The sequence below is a fragment of the Cherax quadricarinatus genome, chromosome 95, assembly GCF_038502225.1.
Source record: "Cherax quadricarinatus isolate ZL_2023a chromosome 95, ASM3850222v1, whole genome shotgun sequence".
Lineage (NCBI taxonomy): Eukaryota > Metazoa > Arthropoda > Malacostraca > Decapoda > Parastacidae > Cherax > Cherax quadricarinatus.
The window spans coordinates 6,705,480-6,730,049 of NC_091386.1; the positions used below are offsets into that span (position 1 = coordinate 6,705,480).

The following is a 24,570-nucleotide window of genomic DNA, read 5'->3' on the forward strand; positions in this document are numbered from 1 at the left end:
GGAGCTCAACTATGTAGTCGAAGCACAGAACCACATGATCACTAGCTCCCAGGGGCCTTTCATACATGATACCCTCGATGTCCGAACTACTCATGGTGAATACAAGGTCCAACCTTGCTGGTTCATCCTCTCCTCTCTCTCTGGTAGTGTCTCTAACATGTTGATGCATGAGGTTCTCCAGTACCACATCCATCATCTTGGCTCTCCATGTTTCGGGACCCCCATGGGGCTCCAGGTTTTCCCAGTCAATCTCCTTGTGATTGAAATCACCCATAACTAGTAACTTTGCTCCCCCCATGTGTGCTCTCCTGGCCACCTCGGCTAGTGTGTTGATCATTGCTCTGTTGCTCTCATCGTATTCTTCTCTTGGCCTCCTGCAGTTCTGTGGTGGGTTGTACATTACTGCAATTATCACCTTATGTCCCTCAGACTGGATTGTTCCTACTAAGTAGTCCCTTTCGCCCATGCCATCCATTCCTTCCATTTTCTCAAAACCCCACTGGTTTTTAATGAGCAGTGCAACTCCTCCTCCCCCTCTCCTCCCTCTGTCTTTCCTGAAGATTTGATATCCGGATGGAAAGACTGAATCTGTTATTATTCTGGTGAGTTTTGTTTCTGTGAGTGCTATTATGTCTGGGGATGTCTCTTTGATTCTTTCGTGCAACTCCTCATACTTGTTTGTTATTCCATCTGCATTTGTATACCACACCTTCAACTTCTTTTCTAAGACTGTGGTCTGGGAAGTATATTGGGGTTGGGGAAGTGGGAGACCTGGTAGGGAACTATGGGTTGTTGCTGTGGGGGTGAAGTTTGTAATGTAGTGGGTGGGGGCATTGGATGTGGCATGGGTGTTTTGATTTAGAGTGTTTGGTTGCACTGGGGTTGACCTGGTTGGGAGGCTTCTATAGAAAGTTGTGAGGGGGGCTGTGTTAGATCTTCTTCCTGGGTCTGGGATCTCCTGTCTGTCTTCTCCATCCCCTCTCTTTCCTCCTTTCTCCTTTGTACCATCTCTCTCAGTTTCTTCCTTTCTTCTTGTGTTCTGTCGCGGTCGAGATACACCCTCCTGTATGCCGTCATGTCCCTTAATCGTGCTTTCTCCTGCAGTATCCTGGTCCGAGTCGCTTCTGCCTTGAAGGTCACTCTCACTGGCCGGGTTCTTTTTTTTACAAACCCCCCTATTCTCCGAAAATTTTCCAGCTGGGTCATATCGTCTTCTCCTATTGCTTTCATGATGCTTTCAATTGCTTTTTTTTCCCCTTGTTTTCTTGCTTCATATGTTTCCCCTTCGACTTCCTGGAGCCCATACACAAAGACTGACCTCACCCTTTCATTCTCCCACTGCATATCCCTGTGTATCCCCTCATTTAATTTGGTTTCCTCCACTGCAGCTTTCCTTTCATCAGTTTCACTGGCTAATGTACTTGGGCTCAGTGGCCTGTCATTTTCCCTTCTCGGCTTTCCTTGGGCTCTGTTGTTGTCTGTTAGGGCCTCCACATAAAGCTTAGCTCTTTCATTTGCTACAGTCTCCTCTGATAGAGCATCTCCATGCAGTTGTGCCCCTTCTTTCCCTACAGTCCCCTTATTTGTGGCTGAGGTAGCAGTCTCTGTTGTCAATCCCAAAATGTTCTTTAGTTCTTTAGGCTGTTTCAGATTTTTCAGTTCCTCTTCTAAACTCTGTATCCTAGCTTCTGCTGCTTTGACATGCACCTCCCACTTCCTGCTTTCTGTATAACTGTACCTGTGTAACTGTACCTGTGTAACTGTACCTGTGTAACTGTACCTGTGTAACTGTACCTGTGTAACTGTACCTGTGTAACTGTACCTGTGTAAGTTGGGTTTCTTTGTATTGTGGTAGTTTATTTATTAACGTAAGTTATCTAAGATAACTCAGAATAATCAGAATTATCGCCAGAAATGTTCGTGTGTGTGTGTGTGTGTGTGTGTGTGTGTGTGTGTGTGTGTGTGTGTGTGTGTGTGTGTGTGTGTGTGTGTACTCACCTAGTTGTACTCACCTAGTTGAGGTTGCGGGGGTCGAGTCCGAGCTCCTGGCCCCGCCTCTTCACTGATCGCTACTAGGTCACTCTCCCTGAGCCGTGAGCTTTATCGTACCTCTGCTTAAATCTATGTATGGATCCTGTCTCCACTACATCACTTCCCAAACTATTCCACTTACTGACTATGTGGCTGAAGAAATACTTCCTAACATCCCTGTGATTCATCTGTGTCTTCAGCTTCCAACTGTGTCCCCTTGTTACTGTGTCCAATCTCTGGAACATCCTGTCTTTGTCCACCTTGTACTCACCTAGTTGAGGTTGCGGGGGTCGAGTCCGTGTTTGTCCGTGTTTGTGTGTGTGTTTGTGTGTGTGTGTGTGTGTGTGTGTGTGTGTGTGTGTGTGTGTGTGTGTGTGTGTGTGTGCGTGTATTTGTGGTTGCAGAGGTCGGTTCATAGCTCCTGGCCCCGCCTCTTCACTGGCCCTCTCGTTCCCCCCCCCCTCCCACTCAACAATTTCACTCCAGTCTTCACCTCTCCCTCCCTCTCTTTCTCTCGTTTTCCTCCACCCTGATATTCCTTCCTGCCGTTCTCTGTGGGCTGCCCCTCCCTCCTTCCTCTCCCTCCTCGCCCCTTTCCCTCGACCCTTCCCCTCGCCCCTCCTCCTCACCCCTCCTCCTCACCCCTCCTCCTCACCCCACTATCTCAACAGCGCAAAAGACCACCAAAACGTTCGGGGTTTCAATACAGTGTGGGCGCGCGAGTGTCGCAGGTGCGGTGGGCGGGTGTATGCCCGCACCTAGTTACCAGGGGCTCCAGCTTAATTTATTGCGTCAGCTTAAGAGTGCCAGCTTAATCTATTGTACTTCTCATCACCTGATTGTGCTTACAAGGAACAGGTAGGTGTCTGTTACATCTCTGTTCTCTCTCATACTGCCCAACACAACATGGGCAGAGGGACCCGTCTAGTTTAATGCCTTGGAACTATGTCTTGTACAAGTTTAACAACATTATCGCACGAACATTCTTTATTCTGCTAGAATAAACTGTAGATCCTTCCAATGTTTTCGTTAATTTCGTAAAAAGTCAGCGTTTTACGGGGCCAGGCAAGCACCAAACGAGCCTGGCCCAGGGCCGGGCTCCGTCAGTAGTGGAACTCGTGAAACCCATCCAAGGTACAGCAGAGTTAGATGATAGAGAGCAGAGATGAAAGCAACTCTTGAGAAATTTCTGTCTGCAAATAGGAAGATAGAGTGTACCGCCGAAATACCTAGCCATGCTAGGTGCCCTAGTGGCCACCTCTGTAATTAGTGCTTTAACACGTGTAAACCACACAATACCCAAAATCTGTAAACCCGCATTGTAATAATTATACAGAATAAACTTTGATTGATTGATTGATTGATTGATTGATTGAAAGACTTGTAACAGCCTGGTTTGATTAGGCTCTGATCCACTGCGAGTCCTGGTCACAGACCGGGCCTCGGGGGCATTGACCCCCCGGAACCCTCTCCAGGTGAATTGCACACTGAACATCAGGGTTTAAACTAAGGGTTTAAAGCCTCTTAATTAAACACGGAGTCTCAATGGAAGTCACTTTGGCTTCCTTAGGTAGGGTTTACCTGGAGTTTACCTGGAGAGGGTTTTAGGGTCAACGCCCCCGCGGCTCGGTCTGAGACCAGGTCTCATGGTGGATCAGGGTCTGATTAACCAGGCTGTTACTGCTGGCCGCACGCAAACTGACGTACGAACCACAGCCCTGTTGGTCAGGTACAGATTTCAGGTGCCTGTCCAGTGCTTTCTTGAAGACAGCCAGGGGTCTTGAAGACAGCCAGGGGTCTTGAAGACAGCCAGGGGTCTTGAAGACAGCCAGGGGTCTTGAAGACAGCCAGGGGTCTTGAAGACAGCCAGGGGTCTTGAAGACAACCAGGGGTCTTGAAGACAACCAGGGGTCTTGAAGACAACCAGGGGTCTTGAAGACAACCAGGGGTCTTGAAGACAACCATGGGCCTTGAAGACAACCAGGGGTCTTGAAGACAACCATGGGTCTTGAAGACAACCATGGGTCGAAGACAACCAGGGGTCTTGAAGACAACCAGGGGTCTTGAAGACAACCAGGGGTCTTGAAGACAACCATGGGTCTTGAAGACAACCATGGGTCTTGAAGACAACCATGGGTCTTGAAGACAACCAGGGGTCTTGAAGACAACCAGGGGTCTTGAAGACAACCATGGGTCTTGAAGACAACCAGGGGTCTTGAAGACAACCATGGGTCTTGAAGACAACCAGGGGTCTTGAAGACAACCAGGGGTCTTGAAGACAACCAGGGGTCTTGAAGACAACCATGGGTCTTGAAGACAACCATGGGTCTTGAAGACAACCATGGGTCTTGAAGACAACCAGGGGTCTTGAAGACAACCAGGGGTCTTGAAGACAACCAGGGGTCTTGAAGACAACCAGGGGTCTTGAAGACAACCATGGGTCTTGAAGACAACCATGGGTCTTGAAGACAACCAGGGGTCTTGAAGACAACCATGGGTCTTGAAGACAACCATGGGTCTTGAAGACCAGGGGTCTTGAAGACAACCAGGGGTCTTGAAGACAACCAGGGGTCTTGAAGACAACCAGGGGTCTTGAAGACAACCATGGGTCTTGAAGACAACCATGGGTCTTGAAGACAACCATGGGTCTTGAAGACAACCAGGGGTCTTGAAGACAACCATGGGCCTTGAAGACAACCAGGGATCTTGAAGACAACCATGGGTCTTGAAGACAACCAGGGGTCTTGAAGACAACCAGGGGTCTTGAAGACAACCAGGGGTCTTGAAGACAACCATGGGTCTTGAAGACAACCATTGGTCTTGAAGACAACCATGGGTCTTGAAGACAACCAGGGGTCTTGAAGACAACCAGGGGTCTTGAAGACAACCAGGGGTCTATTGGTAATGCCCCTTATGTATGCTGGGAGGCAGTTGAACAGTCTTGGAACCCTGACACTTGCTGTGTTTTCTCTCAGTGTACTAATGGTACCCATGCTCTCATTGGGGAAATGTAGCATCTCCTGCTGAGATGCAACATTCTCCCAGTGAAAAGTAGGGGCGCTCTGACCGAGCCGCGGGGGCGCTGACCCCCTGAAACCCTCTCCAGGTCCCCAGGTAAACACAGAATGCACAGTTTTCCAGCGCTAGAAAACTTCACGATTATTTGAAACAATAGACAAACCATACCACGGGTGGGGTTTGAACCCGCGGTCAGAGAGTCACAAAACTCCAGACCGTCGCGTTAGCCACTGGACCAGCTAGCTTCAATATGATTCATCCAACTAGGTATATTTATGCACCATAGGAAGGTTAGCATAGGCCACCAATGTGACCACAAATGCAAGTTTTTACAGACGAATCTCCAGCTAGCGTGGCTGTGACGAACTCTAGCTCACGTCCCAGTGGTCACAGTGGTGGCCTATGCTAACCTTCCTATGGTGTAGAAATATACCTAGTTGGACGAATCTTATTGAAGCTAGCTGGTCCAGTGACTAACGCGACAGTCTGTAGTTTTGAGACTCTGACCGCGGGTTCAAACCCCACCCGTGGTATGGTTTCTCAAACTTGTAATTAAATACACCTGGAGTTAGGTCTACCTGATTTTCCTCATAACATTGCGTATTTCTGATCATATTCAATAGATATTATTTGTCATACGAGGCTGTTGGTGCTGCCTCCTAGCCTGTGTGATGGCTCAGTACCTTCACCAGTAATAATGTCAAATACCAACATGGAAAACACACAGATGAAGTATCATGTGACTTTCGTTATATAAATGCCAATAGAATTTACCACAATATGTAAAGGGACACAAGTGTAACTAATGTGACATTTTATTGTGGGAACGTTTCGCCCTCCAGGAATTTTGTTAAGCTGTTACCACGAAAAACTAATGTGAAGGACCTGGGAGTGATAATGTCAGAGGATCTCACTTTCAAAGACCACAACAATGTATCTACCTCATCTGATTGGATGGATAATGAGAACCTTCAAAACTAGGGATGTGATGTCCGTGATGATTCTCTTCAAATCGCTTGTTCTCTCTAGGCTGGAATACACTGCTTCTTTCAAGGCAGGTGAAATTGCTGACCTGAAGAATGTACAGAGAACTTTCATGGCACACAAGTGCGATAAAGGACCTAAATTACTTGGAACGATTGAAGCCCCTTGATTTGTATTCCCTGGAATGCAGGCGAGAAAGATACATGATAATATACACTTGGAAAGTCCTAGAGGGATAAACACCAAACTTGCACACGAAAATCAATCCCTATGAAAGCAAAAAGACTCGAAAGGAGATGCAACATTATCGTAACGAGAAGCAGAGGGACCACGAATACACTGAGAGACAACACAATAAGTGTCAGGGGCCCAAGACTGTTCAACTGTCTCCCAGCATATATAAGGGGAATTACCAATAGGCCCCTGGCTGTCTAAGAAGGCACTAGACAGGCACCTAAAGTCAGTACCTGACCAGCCGAGATGTGGTTCGGTGGCCTGGTGGCTAAAGCTCCCGCTTCACACACGGAGGGCGGGTTCTTGCGTGTTTCGACGCGTTTCCTTATGTTGTCCTGTTCACCTAGTAACAGTCGACTTGTGGGTCGCATCCTGGGGGACAAGATTAAGGACCACAATGATCAGTCCTCGATGACGCACTGACTTTCTTGGGTTATCCTGGGTGGCTAACCCTCCGGGGTTAAAAATCCGAACGAAATCTTATCTTATCTTATCTTAACCAGTGGCTTGCGTGTTTCCAGTAGTAACAGCCTTGTTCATCAGACCCTGATCCACCACGAGGCCTGGTCTCAGGCAACTTCAATCCGAAACGTTTCGCCTACACAGTAGGCGTCTTCAGTCGACTACAGAAAGTAGGCAGGAGCAGTAGAGATGTGAAGACGATGTAATTAGCCCATCACCCTTGATGTAGTAGGTTTGAGGTTGTCAGACCCTCAAGAGGCCTACTGTGTAGGCGAAGCATTTCGGTTTAAAGTTACCTAACTGTTGCCTGTGTGTCTTACCAACCCGTCGGTACTGTTTACCATTTTAATATTCAACTCGAGAGGGGTGTTAATGTTGCAGTTTAAAAACTGTAGTGTAAAGCACCCTTCTGAATATGAGTGAAATGGTGAAAGTTTTTCTTTTTCGGGCCATGCCTTGGTGGGAATCTATAAAATATATATACTAAGAATAAGGTAAATAAGTCACTTATATTAACCTTAAAGGAGGACCAGATCACAGTAATAGGTACTTGTACGTCACCTATACAAGAAACCACTCTCTTCACACTCTGTACCTACATTAATTAGGTACCTTTTAGCTCTCTTGAACCGGCTCATGCTATGACAGGCTTTGGCACGTGTAGGCAGCCTGTTCCACTCCTTTAGTGCTTAACAATAAAAGGTGTTTGAAGTCTGGCCACTGACCGGGCACTATAATTGTGATTACCAGTCTTGACAAACTTGGCAGCAAGATATTCTGGGGACTGTGAGGGTGATGGGTGATGGGGAGGGAGAGGTGGGAGATCAGGAGAGAGAGGGTGGGAGATCAGGAGAGAGAGAGAGGGTGGGAGATCAGGAGAGTGAGAGAGGGTGGGAGATCAGGAGAGTGAGAGAGGGTGGGAGATCAGGAGAGAGGGTGGGAGATCAGGAGAGTGAGAGAGGGTGGGAGATCAGGAGAGTGAGAGAGGGTGGGATCAGGAGAGTCAGGAGAGTGAGAAAGGATGGGAGATCAGGAGAGAGAGAGAGGGTGGGAGATCAGGAGAGTGAGAGAGGGTGGGAGATCAGGAGAGTGAGAGAGGGTGGGAGATCAGGAGAGTGAGAGAGGGTGGGAGATCAGGAGAGTGAGAGAGGGTGGGAGATCAGGAGAGAGAGATCAGGAGAGGAGAGGGTGGGAGATCAGGAGAGTGAGAGAGGGTGGGAGATCAGGAGAGTGAGAAAGGGTGGGAGATCAGGAGAGAGATCAGGAGAGTGAGAGAGGGTGGGAGATCAGGAGAGTGAGAGAGGGTGGGAGATCAGGAGAGTGAGAGAGGGTGGGAGATCAGGAGAGTGAGAGAGGGTGGGAGATCAGGAGAGTGAGAGAGGGTGGGAGATCAGGAGAGTGAGAGAGGGTGGGAGATCAGGAGAGTGAGAGAGGGTGGGAGATCAGGAGAGTGAGAGAGGGTGGGAGATCAGGAGAGTGAGAGAGGGTGGGAGATCAGGAGAGTGAGAGAGGGTGGGAGATCAGGAGAGTGAGAGAAGGTGGGAGATCAGGAGAGTGAGAGAGGGTGGGAGATCAGGAGAGTGAGAGATAGTGGGAGATCAGGAGAGTGAGAGAGGGTGGAAGATCAGGAGAGTGAGAGAGGGTGGGAGATCAGGAGAGTGAGAGAGGGTGGGAGATCAGGAGAGTGAGAGAGGGTGGGAGATCAGGAGAGTGAGAGAGGGTGGGAGATCAGGAGAGTGAGAGAGGGTGGGAGATCAGGAGAGTGAGAGAGGGTGGGAGATCAGGAGAGTGAGAGAGGGTGGGAGATCAGGAGAGTGAGAGAGGGTGGGAGATCAGGAGAGAGAGAGAGGGTGGGAGATCAGGAGAGAGAGAGAGGGTGGGAGATCAGGAGAGAGAGGGTGTGAGATCAGGAGAGAGAGAGAGGGTGGGAGATCAGGAGAGAGAGAGGGGTGGGAGATCAGAGAGAGTGGGAGATCAGAGAGTGAGAGAGGGTGGGTGATCAGGAGAGTGAGAGAGGGTGGGAGATCAGGAGAGTGAGAGAGGGTGGGAGATCAGGAGAGTGAGAGAGGGTGGGAGATCAGGAGAGTGAGAGAGGGTGGGAGATCAGGAGAGTGAGAGAGGGTGGGAGATCAGGAGAGTGAGAGAGGGTGGGAGATCAGGAGAGTGAGAGAGGGTGGGAGATCAGGAGAGTGAGAGAGGGTGGGAGATCAGGAGAGTGAGAGAGGGTGGGAGATCAGGAGAGTGAGAGAGGGTGGGAGATCAGGAGAGTGAGAGAGGGTGGGAGATCAGGAGAGTGGGAGATCAGAGAGTGAGAGAGGGTGGGAGATGGGAGATCAGGAGAGTGAGAGGAGAGTTACTGAGGGTGGGAGAGGAGAGTTACTGAGGGTGGGAGAGGAGAGTTACTGAGGGTGGGAGAGGAGAGTTACTGAGGGTGGGAGAGGAGAGTTACTGAGGGTGGGAGAGGAGAGTGAGAGAGGGTGGGAGATCAGGAGAGTGAGAGAGGGTGGGAGATCAGGAGAGTGAGAGAGGGTGGGAGATCAGGAGAGTGAGAGAGGGTGGGAGATCAGGAGAGTGAGAGAGGGTGGGAGATCAGGAGAGTGAGAGAGGGTGGGAGATCAGGAGAGTGAGAGAGGGTGGGAGATCAGGAGAGTGAGAGAGGGTGGGAGATCAGGAGAGTGAGAGAGGGTGGGAGATCAGGAGAGTGAGAGAGGGTGGGAGATCAGGAGAGTGAGAGAGGGTGGGAGATCAGGAGAGTGAGAGAGGGTGGGAGATCAGGAGAGTGAGAGAGGGTGGGAGATCAGGAGAGTGAGAGAGGGTGGGAGATCAGGAGAGTGAGAGAGGGTGGGAGGTCAGGAGAGTGAGAGAGGGTGGGAGATCAGGAGAGTGAGAGAGGGTGGGAGATCAGGAGAGTGAGAGAGGGTGGGAGATCAGGAGAGTGAGAGAGGGTGGGAGATCAGGAGAGTGAGAGAGGGGGAGATGGAGAGATCAGGAGAGTGAGAGAGGGTGGGAGATCAGGAGAGTGAGAGAGGGTGGGAGATCAGGAGAGTGAGAGGAGGGAGATCAGGAGAGATGGGAGATCAGGAGAGTGAGAGAGGGTGGGAGATCAGGAGAGTGAGAGAGGGTGGGAGATCAGGAGAGTGAGAGAGGGTGGGAGATCAGGAGAGTGAGAGAGGGTGGGAGATCAGGAGAGTGAGAGAGGGTGGGAGATCAGGAGAGTGAGAGAGGGTGGGAGATCAGGAGAGTGAGAGAGGGTGGGAGATCAGGAGAGTGAGAGAGGGTGGGAGATCAGGAGAGTGAGAGAGGGGAGATGGGAGATCAGGAGAGTGAGAGAGGCTGGGAGATCAGGAGAGTGAGAGAGGGTGGGAGATCAGGAGAGTGAGAGAGGGTGGGAGATCAGGAGAGTGAGAGAGAGGTGGGAGATCAGGAGAGTGGGAGATCAGGAGAGAGAGAGTGGGAGATCAGGAGAGTGAGACAGGGTGGGAGATCAGGAGAGTGAGAGAGGGTGGGAGATCAGGAGAGTGAGAGAGGGTGGGAGATCAGGAGAGTGAGAGAGGGTGGGAGATCAGGAGAGTGAGAGAGGGTGGGAGATCAGGAGAGTGAGAGAGGCTGGGAGATCAGGAGAGTGAGAGAGGGTGGGAGATCAGGAGAGTGAGAGAGGGTGGGAGATCAGGAGAGTGAGAGAGGGTGGGAGATCAGTAGAGTGAGAGAGGGTGGGAGATCAGGAGAGTGAGAGAGGGTGGGAGATCAGGAGAGTGAGAGAGGGTGGGAGATCAGGAGAGTGAGAGGGTGGGAGATCAGGAGAGTGAGAGAGGGTGGGAGATCAGGAGAGTGAGAGAGGGTGGGAGATCAGGAGAGTGAGAGAGGGTGGGAGATCAGGAGAGTGAGAGAGGGTGGGAGATCAGGAGAGTGAGAGAGGGTGGGAGATCAGGAGAGTGAGAGAGGGTGGGAGATCAGGAGAGTGAGAGAGGGTGGGAGATCAGGAGAGTGAGAGAGGGTGGAAGATCAGGAGAGTGAGAGAGGGTGGGAGATCAGGAGAGTGAGAGAGGGTGGGAGATCAGGAGAGAGAGAGAGGGTGGGAGATCAGGAGAGTGAGAGAGGGTGGGAGATCAGGAGAGTGAGAGAGGGTGGGAGATCAGGAGAGTGAGAGAGGGTGGGAGATCAGGAGAGTGAGAGAGGGTGGGAGATCAGGAGAGTGAGAAAGGATGGGAGATCAGGAGAGTGGGAGATCAGGAGAGGAGAGGGTGGGAGATCAGGAGCGTGAGAGCGGGGGGGAGATCAGGAGAGTGAGAGAGGGTGGGAGATCAGGAGAGTGAGAGAGGGTGGGAGATCAGGAGAGTGAGAGAGGTTGGGAGATCAGGAGAGTGAGAGAGGGTGGGAGATCAGGAGAGTGAGAGAGAGTGGGAGATCAGGAGAGTGAGAGAGGGTGGGAGATCAGGAGAGTGAGAGAGGGTGGGAGATCAGGAGAGTGAGAGAGGGTGGGAGATCAGGAGAGTGAGAGAGGGTGGGAGATCAGGAGAGTGAGAGAGGGTGGGAGATCAGGAGAGTGAGAGAGGGTGGGAGATCAGGAGAGTGAGAGAGGGTGGGAGATCAGGAGAGTGAGAGAGGGTGGGAGATCAGGAGAGTGAGAGAGGGTGGGAGATCAGGAGAGTGAGAGAGGGTGGGAGATCAGGAGAGTGAGAGAGGGTGGGAGATCAGGAGAGTGAGAGAGGGTGGGAGATCAGGAGAGTGAGAGAGGGTGGGAGATCAGGAGAGGAGGGTGGGAGATCAGTAGAGTGGGAGATCAGGAGAGTGAGAGAGGGTGGGAGATCAGGAGAGTGAGAGAGGGTGGGAGATCAGGAGAGTGAGAGAGGGTGGGAGATCAGGAGAGTGAGAGAGGGTGGGAGATCAGGAGAGTGAGAGAGGGTGGGAGATCAGGAGAGTGAGAGAGGGTGGGAGATCAGGAGAGTGAGAGAGGGTGGGAGATCAGGAGAGTGAGAGAGGGTGGGAAACCCGAGTAGTTTCACACGGGTATAGTACGCGTCCAAGTGTTACCTTACTTTTTGTACTTACGCCTTCACAACCTTGCCGGAATGGAAGATAAATAAGTAAGTTTATGGTCGGATGCCGTGCTACTCCCTTAACTGACGTGTCTGACCTGACTAGGTCAAGGCATTGTCTCAAGGCGGTGGGAGAATTGGACCTGCCTCACATAGGCCAGTAGGCCTGCTGCAGTGTTCCTTATGTTCTTATATGTGTACAGAACCTGGGGTAACCCAAAAATGTCAGACAGTACACTGTTAAATCATTTGCTTTCTATTCTTGTTAAAAATGGCCCGTTAGTCGATATTCGTGATCTGCCGGTGGTGTTTAATCGGCTGCTGCCATCCCCCCTCCGTCTGCCACTGCCGCTGCCATCCTGCCGTCTACTGTGCTTGTCGGGGCAGAAAGCGGCGCCTAATGCCCCGGTGGCCTGGTGGCTAAAGCTCTCGCTTCACACACTGAGTGTCTGGGTTCGATTCCCGTCGGGGTGGAAACATTTCGATGTGTTTCCATACACCTGTTGTCCTGTTCACCTAGCAGCAAATAGGTACCTGGTGTGGGTGGCATCCTGGAGGACAAGATTGGAAGACAACAATGGAAATAAGACAATATATCTGAAATGCTTAGGGAGACACTGGTCAGAGAAATAGCAAGCATCGAACTTAAGCTAAAAGAATCCTTTAGGAGTCAGGAATCGCGGGAAGAACTAAAAGCCATAAATGAAATCGAAAGAAACCCAAAGTATTTCTTCTCCTATGCCAAATCAAAATCAAGAACAACGTCCAGTATTGGGCCCCTACTTAAACAAGATGGGTCCTACACAGATGACAGCAAGGAAATGAGTGAGCTACTCAAGTCCCAATATGACTCAGTTTTTAGCAAGCCGCTAACCAGACTGAGAGTCGAAGATCAAAATGAATTTTTTATGAGAGAGCCACAAAATTTGATTAACACAAGCCTATCCGATGTTATCCTGACGCCAAATGACTTCGAACAGGCGATAAATGACATGCCCATACACTCTGCCCCAGGGCCAGACTCATGGAACTCTGTGTTCATCAAGAACTGCAAGAAACCCCTATCACGAGCCTTTTCCATCCTATGGAGAGGGAGCATGGACACGGGGGTCGTCCCTCAGTTACTAAAAACAATAGACATAGCCCCACTCCACAAAGGGGGCAGTAAAGCAATAGCAAAGAACTACAGACCAATAGCACTAACATCCCATATCATAAAAATCTTTGAAAGGGTCCTAAGAAGCAAGATCACCACCCATCTAGAAACCCATCAGTTACACAACCCAGGGCAACATGGGTTTAGAACAGGTCGCTCCTGTCTGTCTCGACTATTGGATCACTACGACAAGGTCCTAAATGCACTAGAAGACAAAAAGAATGCAGATGTAATATATACGACTTTGCAAAAGCCTTCGACAAGTGTGACCATGGCGTAATAGCGCACAAAATGCGTGCTAAAGGAATAACAGGAAAAGTCGGTCGATGGATCTATAATTTCCTCACTAACAGAACACAGAGAGTAGTCGTCAACAGAGTAAAGTCCGAGGCAGCTACGGTGAAAAGCTCTGTTCCACAAGGCACAGTACTAGCTCCCATCTTGTTCCTCATCCTCATATCCGACATAGACAAGGATGTCAGCCACAGCACCGTGTCTTCCTTTGCAGATGACACCCGAATCTGCATGACAGTGTCTTCCATTGCAGACACTGCAAGGCTCCAGGCGGACATCAACCAAATCTTTCAGTGGGCTGCGGAAAACAATATGAAGTTCAATGATGAGAAATTTCAATTACTCAGATATGGTAAACATGAGGAAATTAAATCTTCATCAGAGTACAAAACAAATTCTGGCCACAAAATAGAGCGAAACACCAACGTCAAAGACCTGGGAGTGATTATGTCGGAGGATCTCACCTTCAAGGACCATGACATTGTATCAATCGCATCTGCTAGAAAAATGACAGGATGGATAATGAGAACCTTCAAAACTAGGGAGGCCAAGCCCATGATGACACTCTTCAGGTCACTTGTTCTATCTAGGGTGGAATATTGCTGCACTCTAACAGCACCTTTCAAGGCAGGTGAAATTGCCGACCTAGAAAATGTACAGAGAACTTTCACGGCGCGCATAACGGAGATAAAACACCTCAATTACTGGGAGCGCTTGAGGTTTCTAAACCTGTATTCCCTGGAATGCAGGCGGGAGAGATACATGAATATATACACCTGGAAAATCCTAGAGGGACTAGTACCGAACTTGCACATGAAAATCACTCACTACGAAAGCAAAAGACTTGGCAGACGATGCACCATCCCTCCAATGAAAAGCAGGGGTGTCACTAGCACGTTAAGAGACCATACAATAAGTGTCAGGGGCCCGAGACTGTTCAACTGCCTCCCAGCACACATAAGGGGGATTACCAACAGACCCCTGGCAGTCTTCAAGCTGGCACTGGACAAGCACCTAAAGTCAGTTCCTGATCAGCCGGGCTGTGGCTCGTACGTTGGTTTGCGTGCAGCCAGCAGCAACAGCCTGGTTGATCAGGGGCTGATCCACCAGGAGGCCTGGTCACAGACCGGGCCGCGGGGGCGTTGACCCCCGAAACTCTCTCCAGGTAAACTCCAGGTAAACACTTGGCTTTTTGGGTTATCCTGGATGACTAACCCTCCAGGGTTAAAAATCCGAACGAAATCGTATATTCTCGGCTTGTATTTGATTTTATATCCCTCATAGCATCAACTTATACAGACCATAGCTGACATCAGTAACGTGTTATATAGAAAGTCAGAGATTATGTAGAGCATTTCCCGCAACTTAGGTTAATTTTGTCCCCAGGATGCCACCCACACCAGTCCACTAACACCCAGGTACCTACTTACTGCTAGGTGAACACTGACAGCAGGTGTATTAAAGAAACACCCTGTTTCTACCCGCCCCGGGAATCGAACACGGATATCAGTGTGTGAACTGAGTGCGCTACCAACCGAGTTGAGGACCTGCAGTTCAACTCCCTCAAGAGTCTCGTAATCCTCCCAAGAGGTCCTGGAACTGGAGGTCAATACATTCAAAAACCCTGGCATCAGCTAGTGGAAAAAGGTCCAAGAGCTGTAGATTAACACTCATCCAAGAGGCACACTCTTAACACTTAAGACACCAGAAGTGTTATACTAGTGTGTTTTGGTCACTGTGCAATCCTAGGAAGTTATCCTTGTATCTCATAATCCCAGCCCACTCTACCTCAGTGTCCCGTAGCTCGATTGCTAGCGCATTCAACTCACACACTGAGGTCTGGGGGTTGATCCACAGTACGGGTAGAAACATTGGATGTATTTCTTTAAGACACCTGTTGTCTATGTTCACCCATCAGTAAACTAGGTACCTGGGTGTTAGTGGACTGGTGTGGGTCACATCCTGGGTGTTAGTGGACTGGTGTGGGTCACATCCTGGGTGTTAGTGGACTGGTGTGGGTCACAACCTGGGTGTTAGTGGACTGGTGTGGGTCACATCCTGGGTGTTAGTGGACTGGTGTGGGTCACATCCTGGGTGTTAGTGGACTGGTGTGGGTCACATCCTGGGACAAAACTGACATAATTTGCGGGAAATGCTGTACATAACAAGGGACTTTCTATACAGTAGTATGTCATTGATGTCAGCTATGGTCTGTATACCTTGTACATGTACTGGTATACCTTGTACATGTACTGGTATACCTTGTACATGTACTGGTATACCTTGTACATGTACTGGTATACCTTGCACATGTACTGGTATACCTTGTACATGTACTGCTAGTAAATAATGATATTAATGCATGGAAAAGGAATAGTACAGAGTGTAGCATAAGCATTAGATCAGTTACATTAAATATCAACAATGAAGATTTGAAGCCAATCAGAAGATTCACAAGTTATCACATGGAAACTAATATCAATTTCTTCAATAAAAGCGCCAAACTAGCAACTCCACAGCCTTGAGCCAATTTGAACCTACTGCAAGGACACACACCGAAAGTTTGTGGCCAATCAGAAGATTATTATAACCAAAAAGATTAGATTTAGATTTTGCCACCGAAGTGGCTAGTTTATTGTGCACCCCATATCCATCCTGTGGACGGTAGTGCGAGAGCATATGGATACACAAAAGGCCTAGGAACTAGGCCCCAAAGGGTTATATAATCAAAAAGAACGCTAAGCCACAAGGGCTATATAGCATCCAGTCAGAAGAGTCATTGTTAAATGCCATTTATAAGAACATAAGAACATAAGAAAGGAGGAACACTGCAGCAGGCCTGCTGGCCCATACTAGGCAGGTCCATTACAATTCATCCCACTAACAAACATTTGACCAACCCAATTTTCAATGCCACCCAAGAAACACGCTCCGATGTGCAAGTCCCTCTCAAATCCAACCCCTCCCACTCATGTACTTATCCAACCTAAATTTGAAACTACCCAAAGTCCTAGCCTCAATAACCCAACTAGGTAGACTGTTCCACTCATCAACTACCCTATTTCCAAACCAATACTTTCCTATGTCCTTTCTAAATCTAAACTTATCCAATTTAAATCCATTACTGCGGGTTCTCTCTTGGAGAGATATCCTCAAGACCTTGTTAATATCCCCTTTATTAATACCTATCTTCCACTTATACACTTCGATCAGGTCTTCCCTCATTCTTCGTCTAACAAGTGAATGTAACTTAAGAGTCTTCAATCTTTCTTCATAAGGAAGATTTCTAATGCTATGTATTAATTTAGTCATCCTACGCTGAATGTTTTCTAACGAATTTATGTCCATTCTGTAATATGGAGACCAGAATTGAGCTGCATAATCTAGGTGAGGCCTTACTAATGATGTATAAAGCTGCAGTATGACCTCTGGACTTCTGTTGCTTACACTTCTTGATATAAATCCCAGTAATCTATTTGCCTTATTATGTACGCTTAGGCATTGCTGTCTTGGTTTAAGGTTGCTGCTTACCATAACCCCCAAGTCTGGGGGTTATGGGTTATGGTGCTGTAAACCAGAAGAGGTATCGACTAGTTATCACAGATCAACATCCCAAAATGCGCCAGTACTTTATGATTGATGCCATTAAGAGATACATTCTTTAGTTATTACCATTGAAAGTTTGAAGCCTATTAGGTAAGACATTCACAAGTTATCACATGGAAACCATTGATTAACTGTCCAGAGGTATACTTTTAGAAATAAGTCTTTAGCCATCATACCTGGGTATGCTGTACCTGGTATACCTGCAGTATAGCTGAAGGGTGTTTTGGGGGTCAATGCCCCCGTGACATAGTCTATGACCATGCTTCGGGGTGGATCAGGGCCTAATCAACCAGGCCATTACTGCTGGAAATTGATGGTGCACGACTCGAGTTTCACGAATTACATACTGATATTACCTGGAGTTTACCTGGAGAGGTTTTCAGGGGTCAGTGCCCCCACGACTCGGTCTGAGACCAGCCCTCATGGTGGATCAGGGTCTGATCAACCAGGCTGTTACTGCTGGCTGCACGCAAGCTGATGTACGAACCACAGCCCTGTTGGTCAGGTACTGACTTTAGGTGCCTGTCCAGTGCCTTCTTGAAGACAGCCAGGGGTCTATTGGTAATCCCCCTCATATATGCTGGGAGGCAGTTGAACAGTCTTAGGCCCTGGACACTTATTGTGTTGTCCTTGAAGGGGACGTTAGTGTACAGTAGTATTCCAGCCTAGAGAGCACAAACGATTTGAAGAGAATCATCATGGGCTTGGCGTCCCTAGTTTTGAAGGTTCTCATTATCCATCCTATCATTTTCCAGCAGATGCGGTAGATACATTGTTGTGGTGGTCTTTGAAGGCGAGATCCTCTGACATTATCACTCCCAGGTCCTTCACATTACTTTTTCGGTATGTTTGTGGTATACCCTGACACATTTTTAATTTCTTCAAGTTTTCCATATCTGAGTAGTTGAAATTTCTCCTTGTTGAACTTCGTATTGTTTTGAGTGGCCCATTCGAAGATTTGATTGATAAGATAAGATTTCGTTCGGATTTTTAACCCCGGAGGGTTAGCCACCCAGGATAACCCAAGAAAGTCGGTGCGTCATCGAGGACTGTCTAACTTATTTCCATTGGGGTCCTTAATCTTGTCCCCCAGGATGCGACCCACACCAGTCGACTAACACCCAGGTACCTATTTGCTGCTAGGTGAACAGGACAACAGGTGTAAGGAAACGTGTCGAATGTTTCCACCTGCCGGGAATCGAACCCGGGCCCTCCGTGTGTGAAGCGGGAGCTTTAGCCACCAGGCCACCGCTTGGAGTCTCACAGTGTCTTCGATGGAGGTCACTGCCATGGTGATCCGGGTGTCATCCACAAAGGAAGACACGGAGCTATGGCTTACATCTCTATGTCAGAAATGAGGATGAGGAATAGAATGGGAGCAAGTACTGTGCCTTGTGGAACAGAGCTTACCATAGCTGCCTCAGACTTTACTCTGTTTACTATTACTCTTTGTGTTCTGTTTGTCAGGAAGTTGTAGATCCATCTACCAACTTTTCCAGTTAAGTTATTCCTTTATCCTGCATTTTGTGTGCTATTACACCATGGTCACACTTGTCAAAAGCTTTTACAAAGTCTGTGTATACATCTGTATTTTGTTTATCCTCTACAGCATCCAGGACCTTGTCATAGTGGTCCAGTAGCTGGGACAAGCAGGAGCAACCTGCTCCAAACCCGTGTTGTCCTGGGTTGTGTAACTGATGGGTATCTAGGTGGTTGGCGATCTTGCTTCTTAGAACCCTCTCAAAGATTTTTATATGGGATGATCAGGCTCTGATCCACCAGGCGGCCTGGTCACAGACCGGGCCGCGGGGGCATTGACCCCCGGAACTCTCTCCAGGTAGACTCCAGGTATTGGTCTGTAGTTTTTTGCAATTGCTTTACTGCCCCCTTTGTGGAGTGGGGCTATGTCTGTTGTTTTTAGTGTGTGTGGGATGACCCCTGTGTCCATGCTCCCTCTCCATAAATTGCTGAAGGCACGTGAGTTAGTTAGTTTAATATGTTTATTATGCACCCCATACCCATCCTGTGGGCTGTAGTCAAAAGATTACAGAGGTACATAATTGGTCCAGGGACTGGACTCCAAAGTTTTGATAGCTGAGCAAGTTACAGAGTTAATGAACTTTGTAAATTGTGAGTTCATTACCTTTGTAAATTGTGAAGGCACATGATAGGGGCTTTTTGTAGTTCTTGATGAACACGGAGTTCCACGAGTCTGGGCTTGGGTCAAGAGTGCATGGGCATGTCATTAATTGCCTCTTCAAAATCTTGTGGAGTTATAATAATATCTGAGAGTTTTTGGGATGACCAAATTTTGGGTTTTGTTCATGAAGAATTCATTTGGATTGTCGATATGGCCATGAATGTTCTACATTTCTACTGTACTGCTGCTGCCACCTCCACTGTTACTGCTGCTGCTATTACCCCTCTTCCCTTTCCTCCCTTTCTGTCTCCTGGCTTTCTCTACCTTTTTCTTGCTTAGTTGTGGATAAATTAGACACATGTGCAACTCTTGGGTATCTTTATTGAGGAAACGTTTCGCCACACAGTGGCTTCATCAGTCCAAACGTAGGAGAAACTTGAAGAACAGGAGGAGAATGAGGTAATCAGTCCCTCAACCTTGAGTCGATGTGTTCAGTCCATCAATCTTGAATAGAATACGTTTCCTCAATAAAGATACCCAAGAGTTGCACATGTGTCTAATTTATCAACATGTCGGTTCTCTAAACCATTCATCTGCACATTGCTTAGTTGTGGCTTGATAATGGTCCAGGATGAACCAAAACTTCATCACAGGGTTCCTCTCTGAAGTTCCTCAGAACTCTAGTTCCTAAAATTAATGGCTGTTGTTGGATTTATCTTGCGGGGTGACAGCCTTAGAGATTCAGCAGCTGTGCCCTGAAGTTCTTTGTAACAGCCATCTTAGGTCCCGAGGAGCTGTAATTAAGTGGATGTAATAGCAACATATGAGCCACTGTATCAGAGGTATGTGCCTACTTGGAGTATACCTGGTGTGAAAACGTGTATGGACTGCCTCCTTGTGAGATGCTCACCCTAGCAAGTACTGTTGACACAGACACCCTGAGATTAGTCGTCTCAGTCTCACAAGTGGCCTTTAGGACACATTTCCATATGTAAATTGACCCTACAAGAAATTACTAACTACATGCACAAATAAAGGACTGACTTACTAGGAGGTGGAGATTATGCTACTAGAAATCCCCTGATTCTACCCAAACAAACCTAGATACCTCTGGTTCCTCTCTTCAAAATACTATGTGCAATGAAGGACTTACTCCTGTAAGAGTTCAGATGGTATTAGTATCCCCAGCCTGCACCTTAAGGATCCCTGAATTCAGTGGGTATTCCCTAATCAATATTTATGCAGTCAATGAGACACTAGCTTCTAGATTAAATACTTAAGGGGAGTTGCCCTGCAGCCTAACTTATTGGATCTTTGGGCATTCGCCCGCTCTTACCCACAGTTCAAATAACCCATGTTCCTCAGAATACCGTTGGCCAAACCAAAACGCAGGTGTGATTTACACAGATTTTGCATTACAGGGAAGGTAGGCAGATGGATTTTCGGTTCCCTAACACAGAACACAAAAAGTAGTAGTGAACAGGGCAAGATCCAGCATCAGTGAGGTCAAAAGCTCAGTGCCCCAAGGCACTGTCCTGGCACCTCTGCTGTTCCTCATCCTCACAGCAGACATAGACAAAAACACCTGGCACACTTTTGTATCATCATTTGCAGATGACACTAAAATAAGCATGAAAGTCAGTACAGTAGAGGACACTGAAAAAGTACAGGAAGACATAAACAGGGTTTTCCAGTGGGCAGTCGAAAACAACATGACGTTCAGTGGTGATAAATTCCAGCTGCTTAGGTATGGAAAGAATGAAGAATTCAAAAGGAGCACTATATACAAAACTCAAGAGGGTCACCAAATAGAACGTAAGGAACATGTAAAAGTCCTAGGAATAATTATGTCAGCGGACCTTTCTTTTAAAGACCATAACAAGACAAAGATCACGACAGCCAAGAAGATGACTGGGTGGGTATTGAGAACTTTCAAAACAAGGGAAACAATGCCGATGGTGACACTCTTCAAATCGCTAGTCCCCCCTCACCTAGAATATTGCTCAGTACTGACGGCCCCGTTCAGGGCAGGAGAAATATCGGAGCTGGAACAAATACAGAGATCGTTTACGGCTCACATTGAGCCAGTAAAGCACCTAAACTACTGGGAACGCCTACAAGTCTTGAACATGTACTCATTGGAGCGGAGGAGAGAGAGGTACATGATAATATATACCTGGAAGGTACTCGAGGGCTTGGTCCCAAATCTGCACACTGCCATAACAACATACTGGAGTGAGAGATATGGGAGGAAGTGTAAAATAAACTCAGTGAGGAGCAGGGGTGCGGTGGGCACAATAAGAGAACACTGTATCAACATCTGGGGTCCCAGACTTTTCAACATCTTACCAGAAGATATCAGAAACACTACTGGAACAAGTGTTGAAGCCTTCAAGAGGAAACTAGACAAGTATCTTCACCAGGTGCCAGATCAACCAGGCTCTGATGGCTATGTGGGGCAGTGGGCCTCCAGCAGCAACAGCCTGGTTGACCAGGTGAGCACCAGACGAGCCTGGCCCATGGCCGGGCTCAGAGAGTAGATACACTCTCGAAATTCTTCAAAGGTATATCAAAGGTAAAGGTATAAGCACAAATGAGCATCATGAAGGGCACTTGGAATTATGGCCATTAATTTCTACATTTCAGTGTGGTATGGGCTCATCCAGTAACCTTTTGACGCTGTTCTCAATCATTATTTGGAGAATCAAATCCATTGTGTCATGGCTGGTTTTATATACAACCTTTCCTCACTTAGTGACTTCCTCGTTTACCGACGGCTCGGTCTTACGATGGGCTCTCTAACCAGTATTCATACCTAAATGTATATTAGAGCTGATTTCCTCTATTCCATTTATTACAGTACACTAATGTATAAACATTTAAAAATACACCATAAATGTTATAAATTGTGCAGAGGTGACATTAAAACAATATCAAAGATGGTTAACACAAACTCACTACCATTATAGTATGCTCCTCGTTCGTTTACCGACGTGGTCTTGGGAACGGAACTCCGTCGTTAAGTGAGGAGAGGCTGTAGTTGATTTCTGCTGACAATATCTAGAAAAATCGACTGCTACCTCTGGGCGATAGTAGTAAATCTAGGAATGAGATTTCACGACTCAGAGGTGTCCTTAACTTAATTTATCCTACTAGCTATATCACTAGGCTAAAGGTTCATCAATATCTTATTTTAGAATGTCTAAGAATAGGAGTTTTCTTGGGTAAACATGTGAGTTTTCCAGGAAAACCTGACTGGCAGAGGGAAGGAATGTCTCGTTGAGACTATGAAGTCTGAGAAAGGGGTCATGACCTCTCTTGCTCCCCCCTGTTGGAGGTAATATCTCCACATTACAGGAGGGCCCCCACTTTACGGCACTATTTTTTATGGCATTTCGCTAATGCAGCGGTTTTCCGTGATGCTCATTCTTCATTTATTCAGACTTTCTACAATAAATATATTCACTACTCACTACAAGGAGAAAAATATTTTAAGGTAAGTAATGTGTGTACTGTATACACAGTTTATAGGCCTAGCTCTATTGCTCTTAATGTATGATAGTGTAAACATATTATTTTATTATTTTTTTTTTTTATTATCACACTGGCCGATTCCCACCAAGGCAGGGTGGCCCGAAAAAGAAAAACTTTCACCATCATTCACTCCATCACTGTCTTGCCAGAAGGGTGCTTTACACTACAGTTTTTAAACTGCAACATTAACAGCCCTCCTTCAGAGTGCAGGCACTGTACTTCCCATCTCCAGGACTCAAGTCCGGCCTGCCGGTTTCCCTGAACCCCTTCATAAATGTTACTTTGCTCACACTCCAACAGCACGTCAAGTATTAAAAACCATTTGTCTCCATTCACTCCTATCAAACACACTCATGCATGCCTGCTGGAAGTCCAAGCCCCTCACACACAAAACCTCCTTTACCCCCTCCCTCCAACCTTTCCTAGGTCGACCCCTACCCCGCCTTCCTTCCACTACAGACTGATACACTCTTGAAGTTATTCTGTTTCGGTCCATTCTCTCCACACGTCCGAACCACCTCAACAACCCTTCCTCAGCCCTCTGGACAACAGTTTTGGTAATCCCGCACCTCCTCCTAACTTCCAAACTACGAATTCTCTGCATTATATTCACACCACACATTGCTCTCAGACATGACATCTCCACTGCCTCCAGCCTTCTCCTCGCTGCAACATTCATCACCCATGCTTCACACCCATATAAGAGCGTTGGTAAAACTATACTCTCATACATTCCCCTCTTTGCCTCCAAGGACAAAGTTCTTTGTCTCCACAGACTCCTAAGTGCACCACTCACCCTTTTCCCCTCATCAATTCTATGATTCACCTCATCTTTCATAGACCCATCCGCTGACACGTCCACTCCCAAATATCTGAATACATTAACCTCCTCCATACTCTCTCCCTCCAATCTGATATCCAATCTTTCATCACCTAATCTTTTTGTTATCCTCATAACCTTACTCTTTCCTGTATTCACTTTCAATTTTCTTCTTTTGCACACCCTACCAAATTCATCCACCAATCTCTGCAACTTCTCTTCAGAATCTCCCAAGAGCACAGTGTCATCAGCAAAGAGCAACTGTGACAACTCCCACTTTATGTGTGATTCTTTATCTTTTAACTCCACGCCTCTTGCCAAGACCCTCGCATTTACTTCTCTTACAACCCCATCTATAAATATATTAAACAACCACGGTGACATCACACATCCTTGTCTAAGGCCTACTTTTACTGGGAAATAATTTCCCTCTTTCCTACATACTCTAACTTGAGCCTCACTATCCTCGTAAAAACTCTTCACTGCTTTCAGTAACCTACCTCCTACACCATACACCTGCAACATCTGCCACATTGCCCCCCTATCCACCCTGTCATACGCCTTTTCCAATTCCATAAATGCCACAAAGACCTCTTTAGCCTTATCTAAATACTGTTCACTTATATGTTTCACTGTAAACACCTGGTCCACACACCCCCTACCTTTCCTAAAGCCTCCTTGTTCATCTGCTATCCTATTCTCCGTCTTACTCTTAATTCTTTCAATAATAACTCTACCATACACTTTGCCAGGTATACTCAACAGACTTATCCCCCTATAATTTTTGCACTCTCTTTTATCCCCTTTGCCTTTATACAAAGGAACTATGCATGCTCTCTGCCAATCCCTAGGTACCTTACCCTCTTCCATACATTTATTAAATAATTGCACCAACCACTCCAAAACTATATCCCCACCTGCTTTTAACATTTCTATCTTATCCCATCAATCCCGGCTGCCTTACCCCCTTTCATTTTACCTACTGCCTCACGAACTTCCCCCACACTCACAACTGGCTCTTCCTCACTCCTACAAGATGTCGTTCCTCCTTGCCCTATACACGAAATCACAGCTTCCCTATCTTCAACAACATTGTAAACATGTTATCACGATTTTCTGTGCATCTGAAAGTGAAAACGGGATTTGTTTCACTTCACAGCAATTTTTGCTTTACAGCAGTAGCTCGGAACTTAACCTGCTGTATGAGTGGGGCCCTACAGTAGCCTGGAACCTAGCCTGCTGTATGAGTGGGGCC

The 24,570-nt window shown here is 47.4% G+C and overlaps 1 protein-coding gene across 3 annotated transcripts in view; it reads left to right on the forward strand.

Moving 5' to 3' along the window:
- The first annotated feature begins 2,703 nt into the window (after positions 1-2,703).
- The window catches only part of LOC128703876 (uncharacterized), a 110,507-nt gene continuing 88,640 nt past the window's right edge, over positions 2,704-24,570 (forward strand). For 2 of the 3 annotated variants that reach the window (XR_011394689.1, XR_011394690.1), the window contains exon 1: positions 2,705-2,889. The gene's annotated coding sequence lies outside the window, so the exon portion shown is untranslated. Of the gene's footprint in view, positions 2,890-24,570 lie in introns of all 3 variants that reach the window. The other variant, XM_070104922.1, reaches the window with a different exon arrangement.